Raw genomic sequence first — 16,635 nt, 5'->3', positions numbered from 1 at the left:
CTTCAACGCCCCGCCTAGGTGGAGGAAGCGGTGTATAAATGCTGCAGTATCATACAATGTCACAAATTCTGGTGGGCCCAAGGCAACGTCATTAGAGATAACATATGCAGGGACGAGGGTCTCTCTCTCTAAAGTCACAAATCCACTCATCACAACGAAACCCTGCCACACACTGCCCACTTCATAACAGTCTCTGCGATTCAATGATGTAAGCTGTTCGATATCTCCTCGGTGACAACACTGCTGGCCATCATCAGAGGGACACACTCGAGGGGCACCCAAACACATAAACACCCCTGTTCAAACTACTGGACATCCCACCCAAACATCTTTAAAAACAAATCTTCACAGAGACCTCTTCTTTCCAGACTTATTTGTGACACCAAAGGCAAAGGACTGGTGACTTAGACACAGGGTCGGCATGACCAACTACACATCTCAAGACCTTCTTAGTCCTGAAGAGAGGCACCACACTCTCTGTAGTGCTCACAGAGAGCTTCTTAGAACACTGTTAAGATTTCCATGAACCACATCTGGTCACTTACTTTATAAACACTTAATCATGTCTGTTGTGGGAGTCTAGGTCCAGTAGCCGGATGCCTTTTGAAACTAGAGGCAGATGGTTTGTCTAAAGTTAGGACAAAGACAGATTTTCAAGAACTTGGGGGATATTAGCAACTGACAGCGAATAAATATCGCTAGGCGCGCTTAGCGCGATTTAAGTTATCGCCAGCTATCGCTGGATGTTATCGCTGAGGTAGCGCATTATCATCAACGGCTATCTCCAAAGCGATAAAATATCCAGCGATAGTGGCGAAATGCTGCAATATCGCTGGTAATCCAGTGATAAAATGTCAGCGATATGGAATTCCTTGCTAATATGCCATGGTGGATTTAGCATGACAATCCACCCCCCATAGGGCAATATGGCTAAGTCAGAAATCAACCTGACGTTAGAAACCAGCGTTAATTGGGTCTTTGTGCGACTTTCATAGTCGCAACACGGGTATGGGGCATCCCTATTGATAGCGCGAAGCTGCGTTATCGATGTTCTGTCATGTAGTGCATGTGAGGAACGCCTACCTTGCATCTCATTAGCGATGAGACGCAAGGCGTTAGTGAAATGGGTGATGACACAAGGTAACGCTTGTTAGCGTGTCCTTGTTAATACCGCGTTAGACTTATCGCCGCTTTCCGGCCAAAAACGTCCGCTAAAGCGGCGATAATTGTCTTGATGATATGCCCCCAGGTTCTGCAATGTGGCATCTTGATTTCAATAGGGTTAACTTCCCTTGTTAATCCTCCCCAAGAGAGAGCCAACCAGATTCAGGGCCGGCCCTCTGCATTTTTCGAGATTTCCAGCTGACTTACCAAGAAAACACCTTGGACTTCACTGCATTGTGGTGCAAAGAAGGCAGCTACCTGTTCACCATTCCTCCTCATTAGTGAAGCTTCCACCTCCATTGTTCTGGCCTCTGGTTTCTGCTTTGCATTTCATTCAAATGAACTCGCGCCACCATCATTTCTAATCTTGACCCCATGGCTGCCAGTTTGGACTATCGTTGTGTTCAAGGACTCCATCAGAGCTTTGACCACTTGTAATAAGCCCCCCTCAGAGTCACTGCCAGTTGTGTCAATAAAGTCTCCAGCTGTAGCACTTCCCTGCTGCTGACGTCTCTACTACAATTATTCCTCCAATGATCACTAGATCCTCATCTTAACTCTTTGTATGTGAATGAGTAACCCTTATGTTCTCTCTGATGTTTACCAGTCTTTCATTCCTCCACGGTGTGAATTTTGCCACGCATGCCTCGGCCACATGGTCTCTGTCACCTCTTCAATGCCGGTGTGTAGTCACCGTTCATCTAGAACCCTCTTCTTGCCTTGAGTTGTGTGCCCTCTGAGCAGCGGTGGACATGGCAGACACTGGAAGATCGAAGTTACTATACCAACTCCAGTCCTGGAATATTTTGGGGAAAGTTAAAAATGTCAGCACTGGTTTTAAGGTTTGCATTGTCCGAAGTGCCATCCTGAGGGCACCATTCAAAGCAAGGAAACTAGAACTTCCTGCATTTTGTCCTTTCTGGATTGAGCTGCAGCTATGGAGGAGAAAAACACCCCCTGGGCCAGCTTCTTTCACTCTAAGGTTTGCTGCTGTCTGCTGTTCAAGCTTCTTAAACAAGATCTTGGGGTAGTTCCACTTAGTGCGTCATATAAATGTAGCATACATCTTAAACAAGGATAAAACACTTAAAAGATAAATCATGGAGTAGCAGGAACCTACACCCCCCCTCCCCACCACCACTGCTTTTGTCCACCGCATTCCACAGAGATGTTCTGATTGGTGGCACTATAATGAAGCACCCAGCTCATACTGCAAGGGTGCCAGAGGCAACATACAACCCTACAGCCACATGCAATGGAGGGTTTCAATAAGTGGGTGGCTGACCGCTTTTTCTCATTCCCACACTACACCCTTAGTGTGTGTTTACTGTTTTCTTGCATGGGTAGGCCACTGCACATTAGCCACTTTACACTAGCCATGAGGAGTGTGATTGGCGTGCTCGCTCACTCACCCTCCCTCCTCCTGACCATTGAAGTCATGCCCAAGACCTGCTAGGGTTGGGTGAAGTGCACCACTATGCAACACGAGGTGAAGGGACTGAGTTTCCCACATACACTCTGAAGGGACAGGAACAGCCCATTCACAGTGGAGGTTGTACCTGGCTGAGGCCCCTGAGTCATGGACATCCGACCTGGGACAAGATAAGCCTATGGTAGAGATCTCAGCCGTTCCACAGAAGAAAGCCTGTAGGCAGCAGGTCTCAACATACCACTTCGTGGGCGCACCTCACATGGTAGATTAGAGACAGCGTGGAAAAGAGGCCATTATCGAAGTAACCTGGCAGGTGTAAGACCACAATCAGGTATTTGCCTTGAAGATATCCTCGCGTTGGCCTGGCCCCATGAGCTGTCACACAGCCTGGCTGAAGACATGGAGGTGGCACTGTCAAAGGAGACCACCCCCTCGATTATACCAAGAGGGATCCTGATCAAGGAAGAGATCAAGATGCATGTCAACAAAACTGTCCGGCCTATAGCACTCAGGCAACAGTGACTACCTTTTCAACTCCGACCATTGGTGGAGGAGGAGCTGAAGAGGCTGCAATAGTTAGGGGTGAAAGAGAAGGTCTCGAGCCCCACCTGTGGGTGTCTCCCATAGTGATCATCACCAGGTCCAAGCAATCAGGAGTAATGTGGCTCTGTATAGATATGCAGCTTCCCAACAAAGCCATTTGACACGAAAGACACTTGATCCCCACCATGGATGATATTATTGCTGACCTCAATGGAGCATGGTGGTTCTCCAAACTGGATTTACATGCACAGTGTCACCAGATAACCCTAGTCGCTGAGAGCAGGTAAAGTACAAACTTCTCTACGTATCTGTGGCTACAACAGTATACATGTCTCAATTCTGGAATAGCTTTGGCAGTCATGGTTTCTAGAACATTATCAGGAGACCCTGCCTGGGCTCGAAGAGATGTTGAATGTCAGTAACAACATCTCAATAGACTCAAAGTCCCTGGAAAACCAACACCGCCGCCTGAGAGCCACCACCACAAGGCTGGCCGAGCACAGCCTAACGCTGCACAGGAAAAACTGCTCTTTCATTAAGGACCACATCAACTTCTTTGGCTACACATTCTCCATGGAAGGCCTTAGAGTTGATACAACAAAGAGGGAGGCAATACAAAATGCCCTGAACCCCAAGAACTCTATTAAAATCTACAGCTTCCTGGACATGGCCAAGTACTGCGGACAATTCATACTGAACTTGGCAACAGTTTCAGCGCTGCTCAGGCCACTAACCAAAACTAATGCTTAGTGGGATTGGACTGACAAGTAGGAAACAGTCTGCCAGGAAATAAAGAAAGCGTTATTAAGATACATCAACATGGCATACTGTCACCTGACAAAACTAACTGAGCTCATCATAGATGCGAGCTTGGTAGGCTTGGAGACTGGCCTGACCCAGAGACAGTCACCAGGCATCTGGACGCCCATTGCGTAAGCGAGCAGTTCTCTTCCAAAAAACAAATCCGCTACACACAAATAAAAAAGGAAGCACTAGCCATCAAGTGGGACTACCACCACTTCCATTTGTATCTATATGGGCATGGGTCCTTGTCATTCATTGACCACAAGCCACTTATCCCACTGTTCGGGGGCACCATGCAACATTCCCTGCAGAAAATCAAAAAATGGGCCATTCAGCTGCAAAAGTATGCCTTCACTGTGGCAATAATGCCAGGGATAAACACCCCAGATGACTCCCTGTCAAAATATTCCCTACTGAGATCCGATCAACCCAGAACCAAGACGATGACACAGAAGAGTTTGTTCAACTGATAGCATCTTTCCTTGAGTGATCCACCTAGAGGAGATAGAAACTCCTGCCTGGGAACACACCTGCCTACAGCGAGACATAACGGCAAAGAGGGGCCAACAATGGAAAATGCTTGAGTGATGCTAAACAATGGGGCAAAATGGAGAAAACAGTCACGGGACAATTATGGGGTGTGAGAGATGAATTGAGCACAGCAGAGGAAGACCTCTTATTGCAGCGAAATAGAGTTGTCGTACCATAGAGACTATAGACGCATGCGTTAGAGTTCACCCACCAAGGGCATCAAGACAAAAGCCCATTCATGGGAGAAACTGAGGTGCTCCTCCAAGATCCACACCCGGGGTGAAAGTTCTTTACCCCATGGGAGAACCAACCGTCAGAGGTGGAATAAGGTAAAGGCACAATGGTCTCTGTGCACCACGATGGGCAAAGGCTGATGCAAAATGTGTCATGGTTCAAAAACATACCAAATACTCCCAGCTCCATGACTGAGTTGACAGTCTGGAGGAATACCGAAGTTCCTCCAAGGGCTCCGGGAGAACTAGCAATGAAGCTGCCCCGGGAAGAGCCGAGGCGAATGGACCTGAGATCGTGGACTGCTCTGATGGTCTGCTCAGTCAGAAGTATAACCGAAGACCCAACCCGCCCCAAGCGAGGTGTTGCATGACTTTGTGTGGTCAATATCTGGCTACAAGAACAGCAGTACAGCAACCAAGTGGCGGCAGGATGTAATGAGCCACCCAGGTTGTACTGAGAAGACCCTAGTCGCAGCATGCAACCCTACATCTGGGCACAGACGATGGCTTAAATAAATGGTATCTGACCATTCGTGGTCACTCCCACACTAGACCCCTGGTGTGCGTGTGCATAGTTTCCTTGGATGGCTAGGCCACTGCGCATTAGCCACTTTAGAGGCATCAGTAGCCTCGTACCAATAGAGGGAGCACTAATCCACAGAGGGCCTAGCATGTGAAAGCACACCTGTACATTTACATGCATTATAAGCTTCTAAGAAAACTAGCTACTTTTAGAATTGAAATACTTCCCTAAAATGACCGCTCCCTGGTTACTCCCAGCTTTTAAAAGTGGAGTAAAATACATCCACGTCAAGCCTTCTGCCAGGGCCTCGGCCCGAGAGGCCTGTGAACATCTGCAAACTTGATTATTAACACCAAAAGTGACCGTTTGCATCCAAGAAGGCGATCCAAAGGCATGTATTGAGCAGTCGTTAAGGTGGAGAGGGGTGTGTGGTGGCTCAAAGGGGGGGGGGTACCCGCTGTGTGAGATCAGGCAAGGCTGCTACACAACTGGTCTCAGAGTCACATAATCCCCCAGTGGTACCCAGATGTGTGCAGGTATCCACCCCCCACGCTCTAGATACAAAGGCCCTTCCCCCACCTACCTCCCAATCTGCACCTTGTGGGTGCTGGAGACTTTGCCTTGATTATAGTCAGATTGGGGTGCTTTTCCTGCACAGGCCCTAGGTAGGAATTAGAATTCAGCTATGGAAATTAATTGGCACCATGGCGTGGTTCATTCACTGCAGACGTCATTGGGGCGGAGGAGGCGTCGCCCATCCCAGGAACCGCCTGTCTGTATGATTGGTGACAATGACACGCCGGCTGTGCACAGGGCAGGCGTGGTTGAGCGTCACAAGAGGAGACCACCGTGCAGGGCACTCATGCAGAGTGCCCGACTTTGTTGCAACAAGTACACATGATCCCAATCAGAGGTGGGCCTGTTTTAAAGTTCAGTGGTAAAGGCAAGTGAGAGTATAGCATTTCACTTACTTGGGTCAAAAAACATTTCCCTCAATAAAAATATTTTTTCAAGCTAACTACCTAAAAATTAGCAATTAATTAATATAACAAATACATAACACCACTATGAAGCACAGACCAGAGACCCAGCACGCCGTCTTGGTCAAAGTTTCTACCTTCTGATTTAGTCTCTGAAATGTAAGTCAAAGTCTTTCGGTGAGACAAGATCCAAGAATGTGGCTGACAAGGTTCTCTCAAAGTCAGATACATCATTCTCGACAAAGCTGGATTTTGTAGCTGCGAGGCCACTTTGCGGGTCGGTTAGTTCCAAGGTTTTATCTTCAAACGTGGTAATTTTTTGGGTTGTCTAAACCCTCGAGCGAGGCACAACTATAAACTGCAGATGGCAGGGCTCCATGAAGCAGTGTACCTTTAGAGCAAGCTCCCACAGTTTCAGTGTGGCACAAAGCTTCAAGTGGGACAAACCTGATTTTCTAGTCTGCTTGTCTGTTCCTTGGTTAGCCACCTCATCTTGTCCAGCTTGGAAAGGTCTTTCCGGTCAGTCCTTCAGCCTCTTGGTCCTCAGCACATGCTTCTAGCCACTAAAACTCTCTCTCGAGCTGTACAGTGGCGTAACAAAACTTGAGGGGGCCACCCTGCAAGGTACTTGGAGGGGCCTGTTTTGGATTTAATCAGGAGCTCTCGGGCCAGAGTACTGTGCTGAGGGGGCCACGTGCAGCTCGGGGTCCCACCGCACTGCGGCTGTTGCGGGCCTGTTTTATCTGTTCTCTGTGATCAGTTAGGTCCTCTTGGGGCCAGGAATCCTTCTGCTTTTTGTCTCACCGGAGCAGGCAAACGTGCCAACGCCTTGACCCACAGGGAGCAGTTCCAGTCCCTGTGTGCCAGCAGCAGTCAGGAGTCCTTGAATCAGTTGTTTCCTGCAATAGTCATGAGTCGTCATTCTTCCAAAAGGCATTCTTCAGGTGTAGTTTTCCCAGGTCCAGGCATCTTCTTAGAATGTGGTGGTGAGGTGTCAGTCTTATTCTCCGTACTAACCAGTGACTGCAGAATTTCCCGACCAAATTCTGGCTTCGTTCTCACCCTATGCCCGTCTTCTTTTGCATCACCTTCTCTTACACATACTGCAACATCACTCATGAGTGTGTTTCAAAATGGCACAGGCCCCTTGCCACCAGGCAGCCCTCATTTCAACTTCCTGGCCTCTCCACTATTTAGCTGAGCTCTTCTTTGAACCCTGATAGTGCAATCACTGGTTCTCCCCTTTTCTGGTTGGAGGCAAAGGGTCCTGGAGGGCCCTGGGAATGAATGAAAGCAGATCCTGTTAGCCCAATATGGGATAAGCTAGTCAAAGAAGACATGGTAAGGTTGTCTTTTCTTCTGACAGTTATCCTACATCCCTTCTAGATGGCTAATCCCTGCTGAGTAGGCAATAGCCAGCACTACCCTGTTCTTCCTGCGTTCAGAGGCAGTCTACTGTGTTCTCAGCCAGGTTGTTAACGCTCCCAGCCAGGGACATGTATTCCAGATCCAGGGGTGCAATGAGTGGCAGAACTGGCCTTAAGTCAATTCTGACTCAAGCAAAAAAAATAAAGTTACTTTTTTACTAAAGTCATAGAAATCTGATTTCACCATTAATTTAAGATGTGGAAATTAAGTGGAAAATAACTTTTGATGGCTATTCTAACAATATTATTTTAATCGCACTCAGAACTCTCTTATAGAAAATGTAGCTCAACTACATAATGGAAATAGCTTTTAAGCCTTCAGTCACTGTGAGAGCACACATTTATATATATAAAAGTATATATATATATATATATATATATATATATAGTGTGCTACTTTTTGGTACATTGATCACCCTGCCTTGTTAGCTTACAAGGCAAACTCTGCTTTAGGGGTGACCTATTTATATATAAAAATAGACTTTTCTACACGTGGAAGGAACTTTCCCTTGCCATGTGTTACTGCAGTTCCTTCATCTGTGTCCCAGCCAGAGCGCAGCGGTGATCCTGGCAAGCATGCATTTTTGTCATATATGTGAGTGATGTAAATTCACAATACAACCCATGTATGATTTTTAACCCCTTCAGTGCCCGCCCCTTTCCCCGCCCTGTGCCGGCCGTTGCATTAGCGGGCGGGGTCTATGACGAGCAGGACTCGTCATGGGCACAGCGCTACCGCGGCCCATGACGAGTCCAGCTCGTCATGGGCACTGAAGAGGTTAACTGGTGCATTTTCGGCACCATTTACCATGGTCTCCCAGGAAAGCTGAATATACCAATTGGGTGAAATCAAAGTTACCAGTACCATTTTAGGGCCAGAGCGTGCACAAGTGTCACAAGGCACAGAGTCCTAATAACAGCAATAATAGGGTCAAGGAAAAAGTTTAGCTCAATTGCACAGAAAAGGTGAATTTGAATATGTATTAAACTTGCAAGGTAATGTTGCCAGAGAATGTGTTACACAATTTGCATTTGTTTGATGCATAATGTGGTTAACCCTACCACATAATTTAGCACATTACTGTTGCATAATTCCAGGGGCCCTCTAGAGCTGGAATCATGCGGTAGATGGTCTATGTATTAATAAAAGAGAAATATGGCAGAATTTGCTTCTCCTTCACCTTCATGTTTTTGTACATTTGGTGGCTTTAGATGTGGCCCTAGGAGAGGAACAGCAAAGGGGCGGACCCTTTCCCTCAGAGCAGTAATATTCCACAGTGTGAGTGCAGTTTCTTACCTCTATGGATCACCATGGCTGCTTATTTTCCCAGTTCATTTCCAAGCGACAAGACCAGCAGTATTTCTTGTAAGTTTAATTTCTGCATCATGGACGCGGCTTGTCTTACAACTACTCACAGTGTAGTAATAACTTCACATTTCCTTCCTACCTGGAGTCAGAGATTGACAACCGTGCCGTCTTCACCATGCATGAGGTGTTTACATTTGGGAGACATCGGTGTGGCCACAATTAATCATATGTGAGAAAAATTAGATTAATTTGCCTCATGGCTGATATTTTCCCACATGGATATTATCTCACAAGACCCATGAAGAAAGTATTCAAAAGTTGGTCGCACTCTGCTCGTCACACCAGCAAGTTGCCCCAAGGGACTGTGGTCAATGTAGTGGCGACGGCGAGTACGCCTATGCCACGGTGTATGTAGAAAAGTATGTGTCGCATTAGCCATCCCTGGACACGTGTTTCGAGGTAGTTGCCTCTCGTCAGCAGGGAGCAGGTCAGTGTAAAGGGGTGCCGCGTGGACTGCCAAAATGTAATTAAACAGGTGAAGTACCTCTCATGGCGCGCAGGTGAACTGCAGTCTTCTGACCTCAGCCTCACACCACCCCGACAGGCAGACTTTCCAGTTGATAGTGGACACATTCAGAAGGCCATGGCTGGACTTGTTTGCCCCCCGGAGCAGTGCCCTGCTACCTCGGTTTTGCTCAGAGACTGAAAATGCACTCCTTTTTGGCTTGAATACAAAATGTTCAATTTATATATATATTCTGTACGTGGTGATTCGTATAAATATATATATATATATATATATATATATATATATATATATATATATATATATATATATATATATATAATATTGCAATGGCATTCTGGGAGTCGTAGTGTTTGGTGCTGATAATTACCCTCCAGTGGGTCCTGCCAAGACTCAGTTCATTAAAAGTTTTTTTCAGCCCTCCAGTGGGCTACAGACAGTAGAGAGGCACGGCTGTTTTTCAAAGAGGACTGTTGTGCCATTCACGGGGATGCATGATTCACTCCCGGTTGGACCCTTTCATTTATCGGGCGGTGCAATCCTTCGCGGCAGGACCGGCCGCGTCTTAACTATTCTCACAGTTGTCCCTCGATCAAGGACGCCACTCCACAACGTGTCCGTTTCATCTCGAAACTTTATTCAGGAACCGGCTTTTCTTCTGCTGAACTGAGTCTTGGCAGGACCCACTGGAGGGTAATTATCAGCACCAAACACTACGACTCCCAGAATGCCATTGCAATATTACTCACCAGAGAGGAGGAGCTGGGAACTATGATTAAAGAAAGTGGTTTGGTGATCCTGCGAGTGTCAGTTAACCCCATGAAGAAGGAGAAAGGACTCCGAAACGCGTCGGGAAAAGCAATTACAGCAGAAGAAAAGCCGGTTCCTGAATAAAGTTTCGAGATGAAACGGACACGTTGTGGAGTGGCGTCCTTGATCGAGGGACAACTGTGAGAATAGTTAAGACGCGGCCGGTCCTGCCGCGAAGGATTGCACCGCCCGATAAATGAAAGGGTCCAACCGGGAGTGAATCATGCATCCCCGTGAATGGCACAACAGTCCTCTTTGAAAAACAGCCGTGCCTCTCTACTGTCTGTAGCCCACTGGAGGGCTGAAAAAAACTTTTAATGAACTGAGTCTTGGCAGGACCCACTGGAGGGTAATTATCAGCACCAAACACTACGACTCCCAGAATGCCATTGCAATATTACTCACCAGAGAGGAGGAGCTGGGAACTATGATTAAAGGAAGTGGTTTGGTGATCCTGCGAGTATCAGTTAACCCCATGAAGAAGGAGAAAGGACTCCGAAACGCGTCGGGAAAAGCAATTACAGCAGAAGAAAAGCCGGTTCCTGAATAAAGTTTCGAGATGAAACGGACACGTTGTGGAGTGGCGTCCTTGATCGAGGGACAACTGTGAGAATAGTTAAGACGCGGCCGGTCCTGCCGCGAAGGATTGCACCGCCCGATAAATGAAAGGGTCCAACCGGGAGTGAATCATGCATCCCCGTGAATGGCACAACAGTCCTCTTTGAAAAACAGCCGTGCCTCTCTACTGTCTGTAGCCCACTGGAGGGCTGAAAAAAACTTTTAATGAACTGAGTCTTGGCAGGACCCACTGGAGGGTAATTATCAGCACCAAACACTACGACTCCCAGAATGCCATTGCAATATTACTCACCAGAGAGGAGGAGCTGGGAACTATGATTAAAGGAAGTGGTTTGGTGATCCTGCGAGTATCAGTTAACCCCATGAAGAAGGAGAAAGGACTCCGAAACGCGTCGGGAAAAGCAATTACAGCAGAAGAAAAGCCGGTTCCTGAATAAAGTTTCGAGATGAAACGGACACGTTGTGGAGTGGCGTCCTTGATCGAGGGACAACTGTGAGAATATATATATATACATATATATATATATATATATATATATATATATATATCTTAATTCAGCCAAGCAAACACTTCTCATTTAGTCGGCTGGGCTGGACTCAGGAGACCTACTTGCAGTTAGTTGGAGAGCTACCAGTAGCTAGCGAGCTACTCATTGGAGAAGCCTGATTTAGTCCTTTCTTTAGATCAAAAGTTGCTCCCAACGGTCGGTTCTAACTTCCCTAGAGGCCGGGAGACTGTCCTCTGTCGCTGTTCTGAGGACAGATATTAATAATTCAGACCCTTTCATCCATCTTCTAGGTGTGGTAAAGACTGTTAGGATACACTCAGAGGTCGGCTGAATATAGACTTTCGGGTGCCCTTTTTGTCAACTTCGGGCCTGTAAGGAAGGGTGAGAACCCCTCTTTCTCCACATCAGCAAGATGGGTAAAGTAAGTGATCGCCCCTGCATGCCAAGACTGTGACAGGGAACACCGCTGCGGCACACTTTACTGGAGGCATGACCGCCTGCTGGGCTGGACGGGCGGGGTCTCTATTGTGGACATCCGTAGAGCTGCCCCCTGGGCATCCTCTTATACTTTCGTCACACTCTGTGGGGTGGAAGTTGCGCGGGGTCCTGAACTAGCATTTTGGTCCCTCTCTCCCGTCAGAGCACTGATAGTGAAGCTTGTGAAGGCAGGAAGTGCCCCCTTCCCTCTCTCCCATCAGAGCACTGATAGTGAAGCTTGTGAAGACCGGAAGTGCCCCCTTCCCACTCTCTCATCAGAGCACTGATAGTGAAGCTTGTGAAGACAGGGAGTGCCCTCCTTCCCTCTCTCCCATCAGAGCACTGATAGTGAAGCTTGTGAAGAGGGGAAGTTCCCCCTTCCCTCTCTCCCATCAGAGCACTCATAGTGCAGCTTGGAAGAGGGGAAGTGCCCCCCTTCCCACTCTCCCATCAGAGCACTGATAGTGAAGCTTGTGAAGACAGGAAGTGCCCTCCTTCCCTCTCTCCCATCAGAGCACTGATGGTGAAGCTTGTGAAGACAGGAAGTGCTCCCACCCGCTCTTCCATCAGAGTACTGATGGTGAAGCTTGTGAAGACAGGAAGTGCCCCCCTCCCTCTCTCCAATCACAGCACTGATGGTGAAGCTTGTGAAGACAGGAAGTGCCCCCCTACCTCTCTCCCATCAGAGCACTGATGGTGAAGCTTGTGAAGACAGGAAGTGCCCCCCTACCTCTCTCCCATCAGAGCACTGATGGTGAAGCATGTGTAGACAGGAAGTGCCCCCTACCTCTCTCCCATCAGAGCACTGATGGTGAAGCTTGTGAAGACAGACGTGCCCCCCTTCCCTCTCTCCCATCAGAGCACTGATAGTGAAGCTTGTGAAGACAGGAAGTGCCCCCCTACCTCTCTCCCATCAGAGCATTGATAGTGAAGCTTGTGAAGACAGGATTTGCCCCCTTCCCTCTCGCCCGTCAGAGCACTGATAGTGAAGCATGTGAAGACAGAAAGTGCCCCCCTACCTCTCTCCCATCAGAGCACTGATAGTGAAGCTTGTGAAGACCGGAAGTGCCCCCTTCCCTCTCTCCCGTCAGAGCACTGATAGTGAAGCTTGTGAAGACAGGGAGTGCCCTCCTTCCCTCTCTCCCATCAGAGCACTGATGGTGAAGCTTGTGAAGAGGGGAAGTGCCCCCCTTCCCACTCTCCCATCAGAGCACTGGTAGTGAAGCTTGTGAAGACAGGAAGTGCCCCCCTTCCCACTCTCCCATCAAAGCACTGATAGTTAAGCGTGTGAAGACAGTAAGTGCCCCCTTCCCTCTCTCCCGTCAGAGCACTAATAGTTAGGCTTGTGAAGACAGGAAGTGCCCCCCTTCCCACTCTCCCATCAGAGCACTGATAGTAAAGCTTGTGAAGACAGGAAGTGCCCCCCTTCCCTCTCTCACACCAGAGCACTGATAGTGCAGCTTGTGAAGAGGGGAAGTGCCCCCCTTCCCACTCTCCCATCAGAGCACTGATAGTGAAGATTGTGAAGACAGGAAGTGCCCTCCTTCCCTCTCTCCCATCACAGCACTGATGGTGAAGCTTGTGGAGAGAGGAAGTGCCCCCCCCCAGCTCTCTCTCCCATCAGAGCACTGATAGTGAAGCTTGTGAACACAGGAAGTGCCCCCTACCTCTCTCCCATCAAAGCACTGATGGTGAAGCTTGTGAAGACAGGAAGTGCCCCACCCTCTCTTCCATCAGAGTACTGATGGTGAAGCTTGTGAAGACAGGAAGTGCCCCCTCCCTCTCTCCCATCACAGCACTGATGGTGAAGCTTGTGAAGACAGGAAGTGCCCCCTTCCCTCTCGCCCGTCAGAGCACTGATAGTGAAGCTTATGAAGACAGAAAGTGCCCCCCTACCTCTCTCCCATCAGAGCACTGATAGTGAAGCTTGTGAAGACAGGAAGTGGCCCCTACCTCTCTCCCATCAGAGCACTGATGGTGAAGCTTGTGAAGAGAGGAGGTGCCCCCCCAGCCCTCTCTGCCATCAGAGCACTGATAGTGAAGCTTGTGAAGACAGGAAGTGCCCCCTACCTCTCTCCCATCAAAGCACTGATGGTGAAGCTTGTGAAGAGTGGAAGTGCCCCCCTTCCCACTCTCCCATCAGAGCACTGATAGTGAAGCTTGTGAAGACAGGAAGTGCCCCCCTTCCCACTCTCCCATCAGAGCACTGATAGTGAAGCTTGTGAAGACAGTAAGTGCCCCCTTCCCTCTCTCCCGTCAGAGCACTAATAGTGAGGCTTGTGAAGACAGGAAGTGCCCCCCTCCCTCTCTCCCATCAGAGCACTGATAGTGCAGCTTGTGAAGAGGGGAAGTGCCCCCCTTACCTCTCTTCCATCAGAGTACTGATGGTGAAGCTTGTGAAGACAGGAAGTGCCCCCCTCCCTCTCTCCCATCAGAGCTCTGATGGTGACGCTTGTGAATACAGGAAGTGCCCCCCTTCCCTCTCACCCATCAGAGCACTGATGGTGAAGCTTGTGAAGACAGGAAGTGCCCCCCTCTCTCCCATCAGAGCACTGATAGTGAAGCTTGTGAAGACAGAAAGAGCCCCCTACCTCTCTCCCATCAGAATGGTGAAGCTTGTGAAGACAGCAAGTGCCCCCCCCCCCCCACCCTCTCTTCCATCAGAGCACTGATAGTGAAGCTTGTGAAGACAGGAAGTGCCGGTACAGATGAGGGGCCTTAGAAGTTATGCAGCAGAAACTGTAGAATGACTACTCTAGGGTGACAGAAAGGACAAGGGGGCGCTGGGAGGAGGGCGGAGCCTCACGAGTGAGGGCTGGGACGAGGAGCTATAGGTTCATTGATCCCAAAGGAACGAGACTGCAGCCTGAAAAGCAACCCTACTTAACCATTTAAAGACACGGATGTCACCTACTAGGTAGCAAGGGAACCAGTACCTCCTACCGACAATGAGAGGGTCCTGCCCCCTCCCAGATCCACACGGAAAACCTGGCTGACACTAATGGGATGTTTTTTTTTTATTTGCCGATTTATATAGCGCGAACTCGACCCGACGAGCACCAGTTAAGTTACACAAGGACACATTCATTTTTGGTAGGCGCGGGGAGATGAGGTGTTTTGCCCAGAATCACATGGTGCTGAACCGACCCCAGCTCCAAAGTTGCCCTTGTATGGGTTGTAGCGTGTAGTGCCCCGATGGGGCGTCGAAGCGCTTATACCCAGTTTTGGAGAAGGGAGGTGATATTTTCTCCCGCGGTAGGCAGGGTGAAGTTATTCCCGCCCTCTATGCGCGCACCGTGTGATCTTGGGAGTAGCGATATTTCTCTCTGTCATTAACAGCTCGGCCTGTTGTCTGCTAAAGTCCCTTAGCCCCCCCCCCCCCCTCCCTCCCACTGTGTGTGGGCATCCTCTAAGCCTGTTGGTGACCCCTGGCATGTCCTAATACAAGCACGCCTGTTGCTAAACGCTATGAAAGTGTGGCCCATTCCCCGCCCCTCCCATAAGCCGGTCACAATTAAAAAGCGCATTTGAAGGTTAAAAGGCCCGTGCGGTGGGCGGGTGCCAGGTGGCACTGGACGCGAATCCCAGCGTGCCGCTGCTGCCCCTAATTTACCAACCAGCGAGGGATAAACTATTAATGAGAATTGCCTGGGCATCTCGGAGGCTCCTGCAGGAGCTGGCAGAGCCCCTCCCCCCCCCCCCCCCCAGCCCCCCCCCCTGCCGGCAGCGCGGGTCCCAGACACACAGAAAGCGCCCAGACGGGATCCCAAGGCGCTGAGCCAGCGCCTCCTGCTGGCGGAGAAATTAGGCTCACATTGTGTTTGTTGCTGTTCCCCGAGCAGAAGCGTCTGTTTCCCACGGCTGAGGTATCAGTTTAAGGTGAACTCTGGAGACTGATGGAGGGAGGACAGATGTCAGTTCACGTTCCTGGTCCGTTTCCAAAAAGGCATGTTTAGGATTACGTATTAATATACTGTGTTTGGACACATATAATTAGCCAAAACGCACAGGCACTTAAATGATCCGTTGTTTTGATCCAGGTCATTGGAACGCTTTTCAGCACCACCAGGAGGCGGATGAAAAGCGGAGCCGGCTCTGTCTGTGTGCGCGTGTTGCAAACATACTCTCGGTGTCAGGGGCTCCCAAATTAATGTATCTATTTCGCGGGAAATATCAGAGCCCCCTTTTTTCTAGGTTAAGGCTGCTGTTTGTTTTGATTCAAGGATGCTGGAAATCTCTAGGAAAAAGAATATTCGATATAGATTCTTTAAGCAAAATCGTATTTAATAACAATTAAAAGGCTCTGTAAAGTCTTCGCTGCTGTAAAACCCCTCATGTGGTCCGGCGGATACTCCCAGTGCGAGAGCCATGTTGGGGGAGGGTTGGTTGAAGGCCGAGTACCACAGGTGGGAAACTCATTTTCATTGACATGCCTTGGTCACCACTGGTGTGTCCATGGTCCACCATGGATGGTCATGTGCTGGTGTGTCCGTGGACCACCTTGGATGGTCATGTGTTGGTGTGTCTATGGTCCACCATGAATGGTCGTGTGTTTGTGTGTCCATGGTCCACCATGCATGGTTATGTGTTAGTGTGTCCATGGTCCACCATGGATGGTTATGTGTTAGTGTGTCCATGGTCCATCATGGATGGTCGTGTGTTAGTGTGTCCATGGTCCACCATGGATTGTTGTGTGTCATTGTGGTCTTCACAGTTTCTTCGACTGTGATAACTCTTGCTGTGTGGAGCCTTGGTCACCACTGGTGTGTCCATGGTCAGCCATGGATG

The 16,635-nt window shown here is 49.0% G+C and overlaps 1 protein-coding gene across 8 annotated transcripts in view; it reads left to right on the top strand.

Annotated features, from left to right (window-relative positions):
- RIMBP2 (RIMS binding protein 2) overlaps positions 1-16,635 on the top strand; it is a 1,529,140-nt gene that overhangs the window by 1,221,188 nt on the left and 291,317 nt on the right. The gene's annotated exons all lie outside the window — the stretch shown is intronic.

This window comes from Triturus cristatus, chromosome 11 (assembly GCF_964204655.1).
Source record: "Triturus cristatus chromosome 11, aTriCri1.1, whole genome shotgun sequence".
Classification (NCBI taxonomy): Eukaryota; Metazoa; Chordata; class Amphibia; order Caudata; family Salamandridae; genus Triturus; species Triturus cristatus.
Note: the sequence above shows the minus strand (reverse complement) of the source record. Positions and strands in the feature narration are given on the sequence as shown.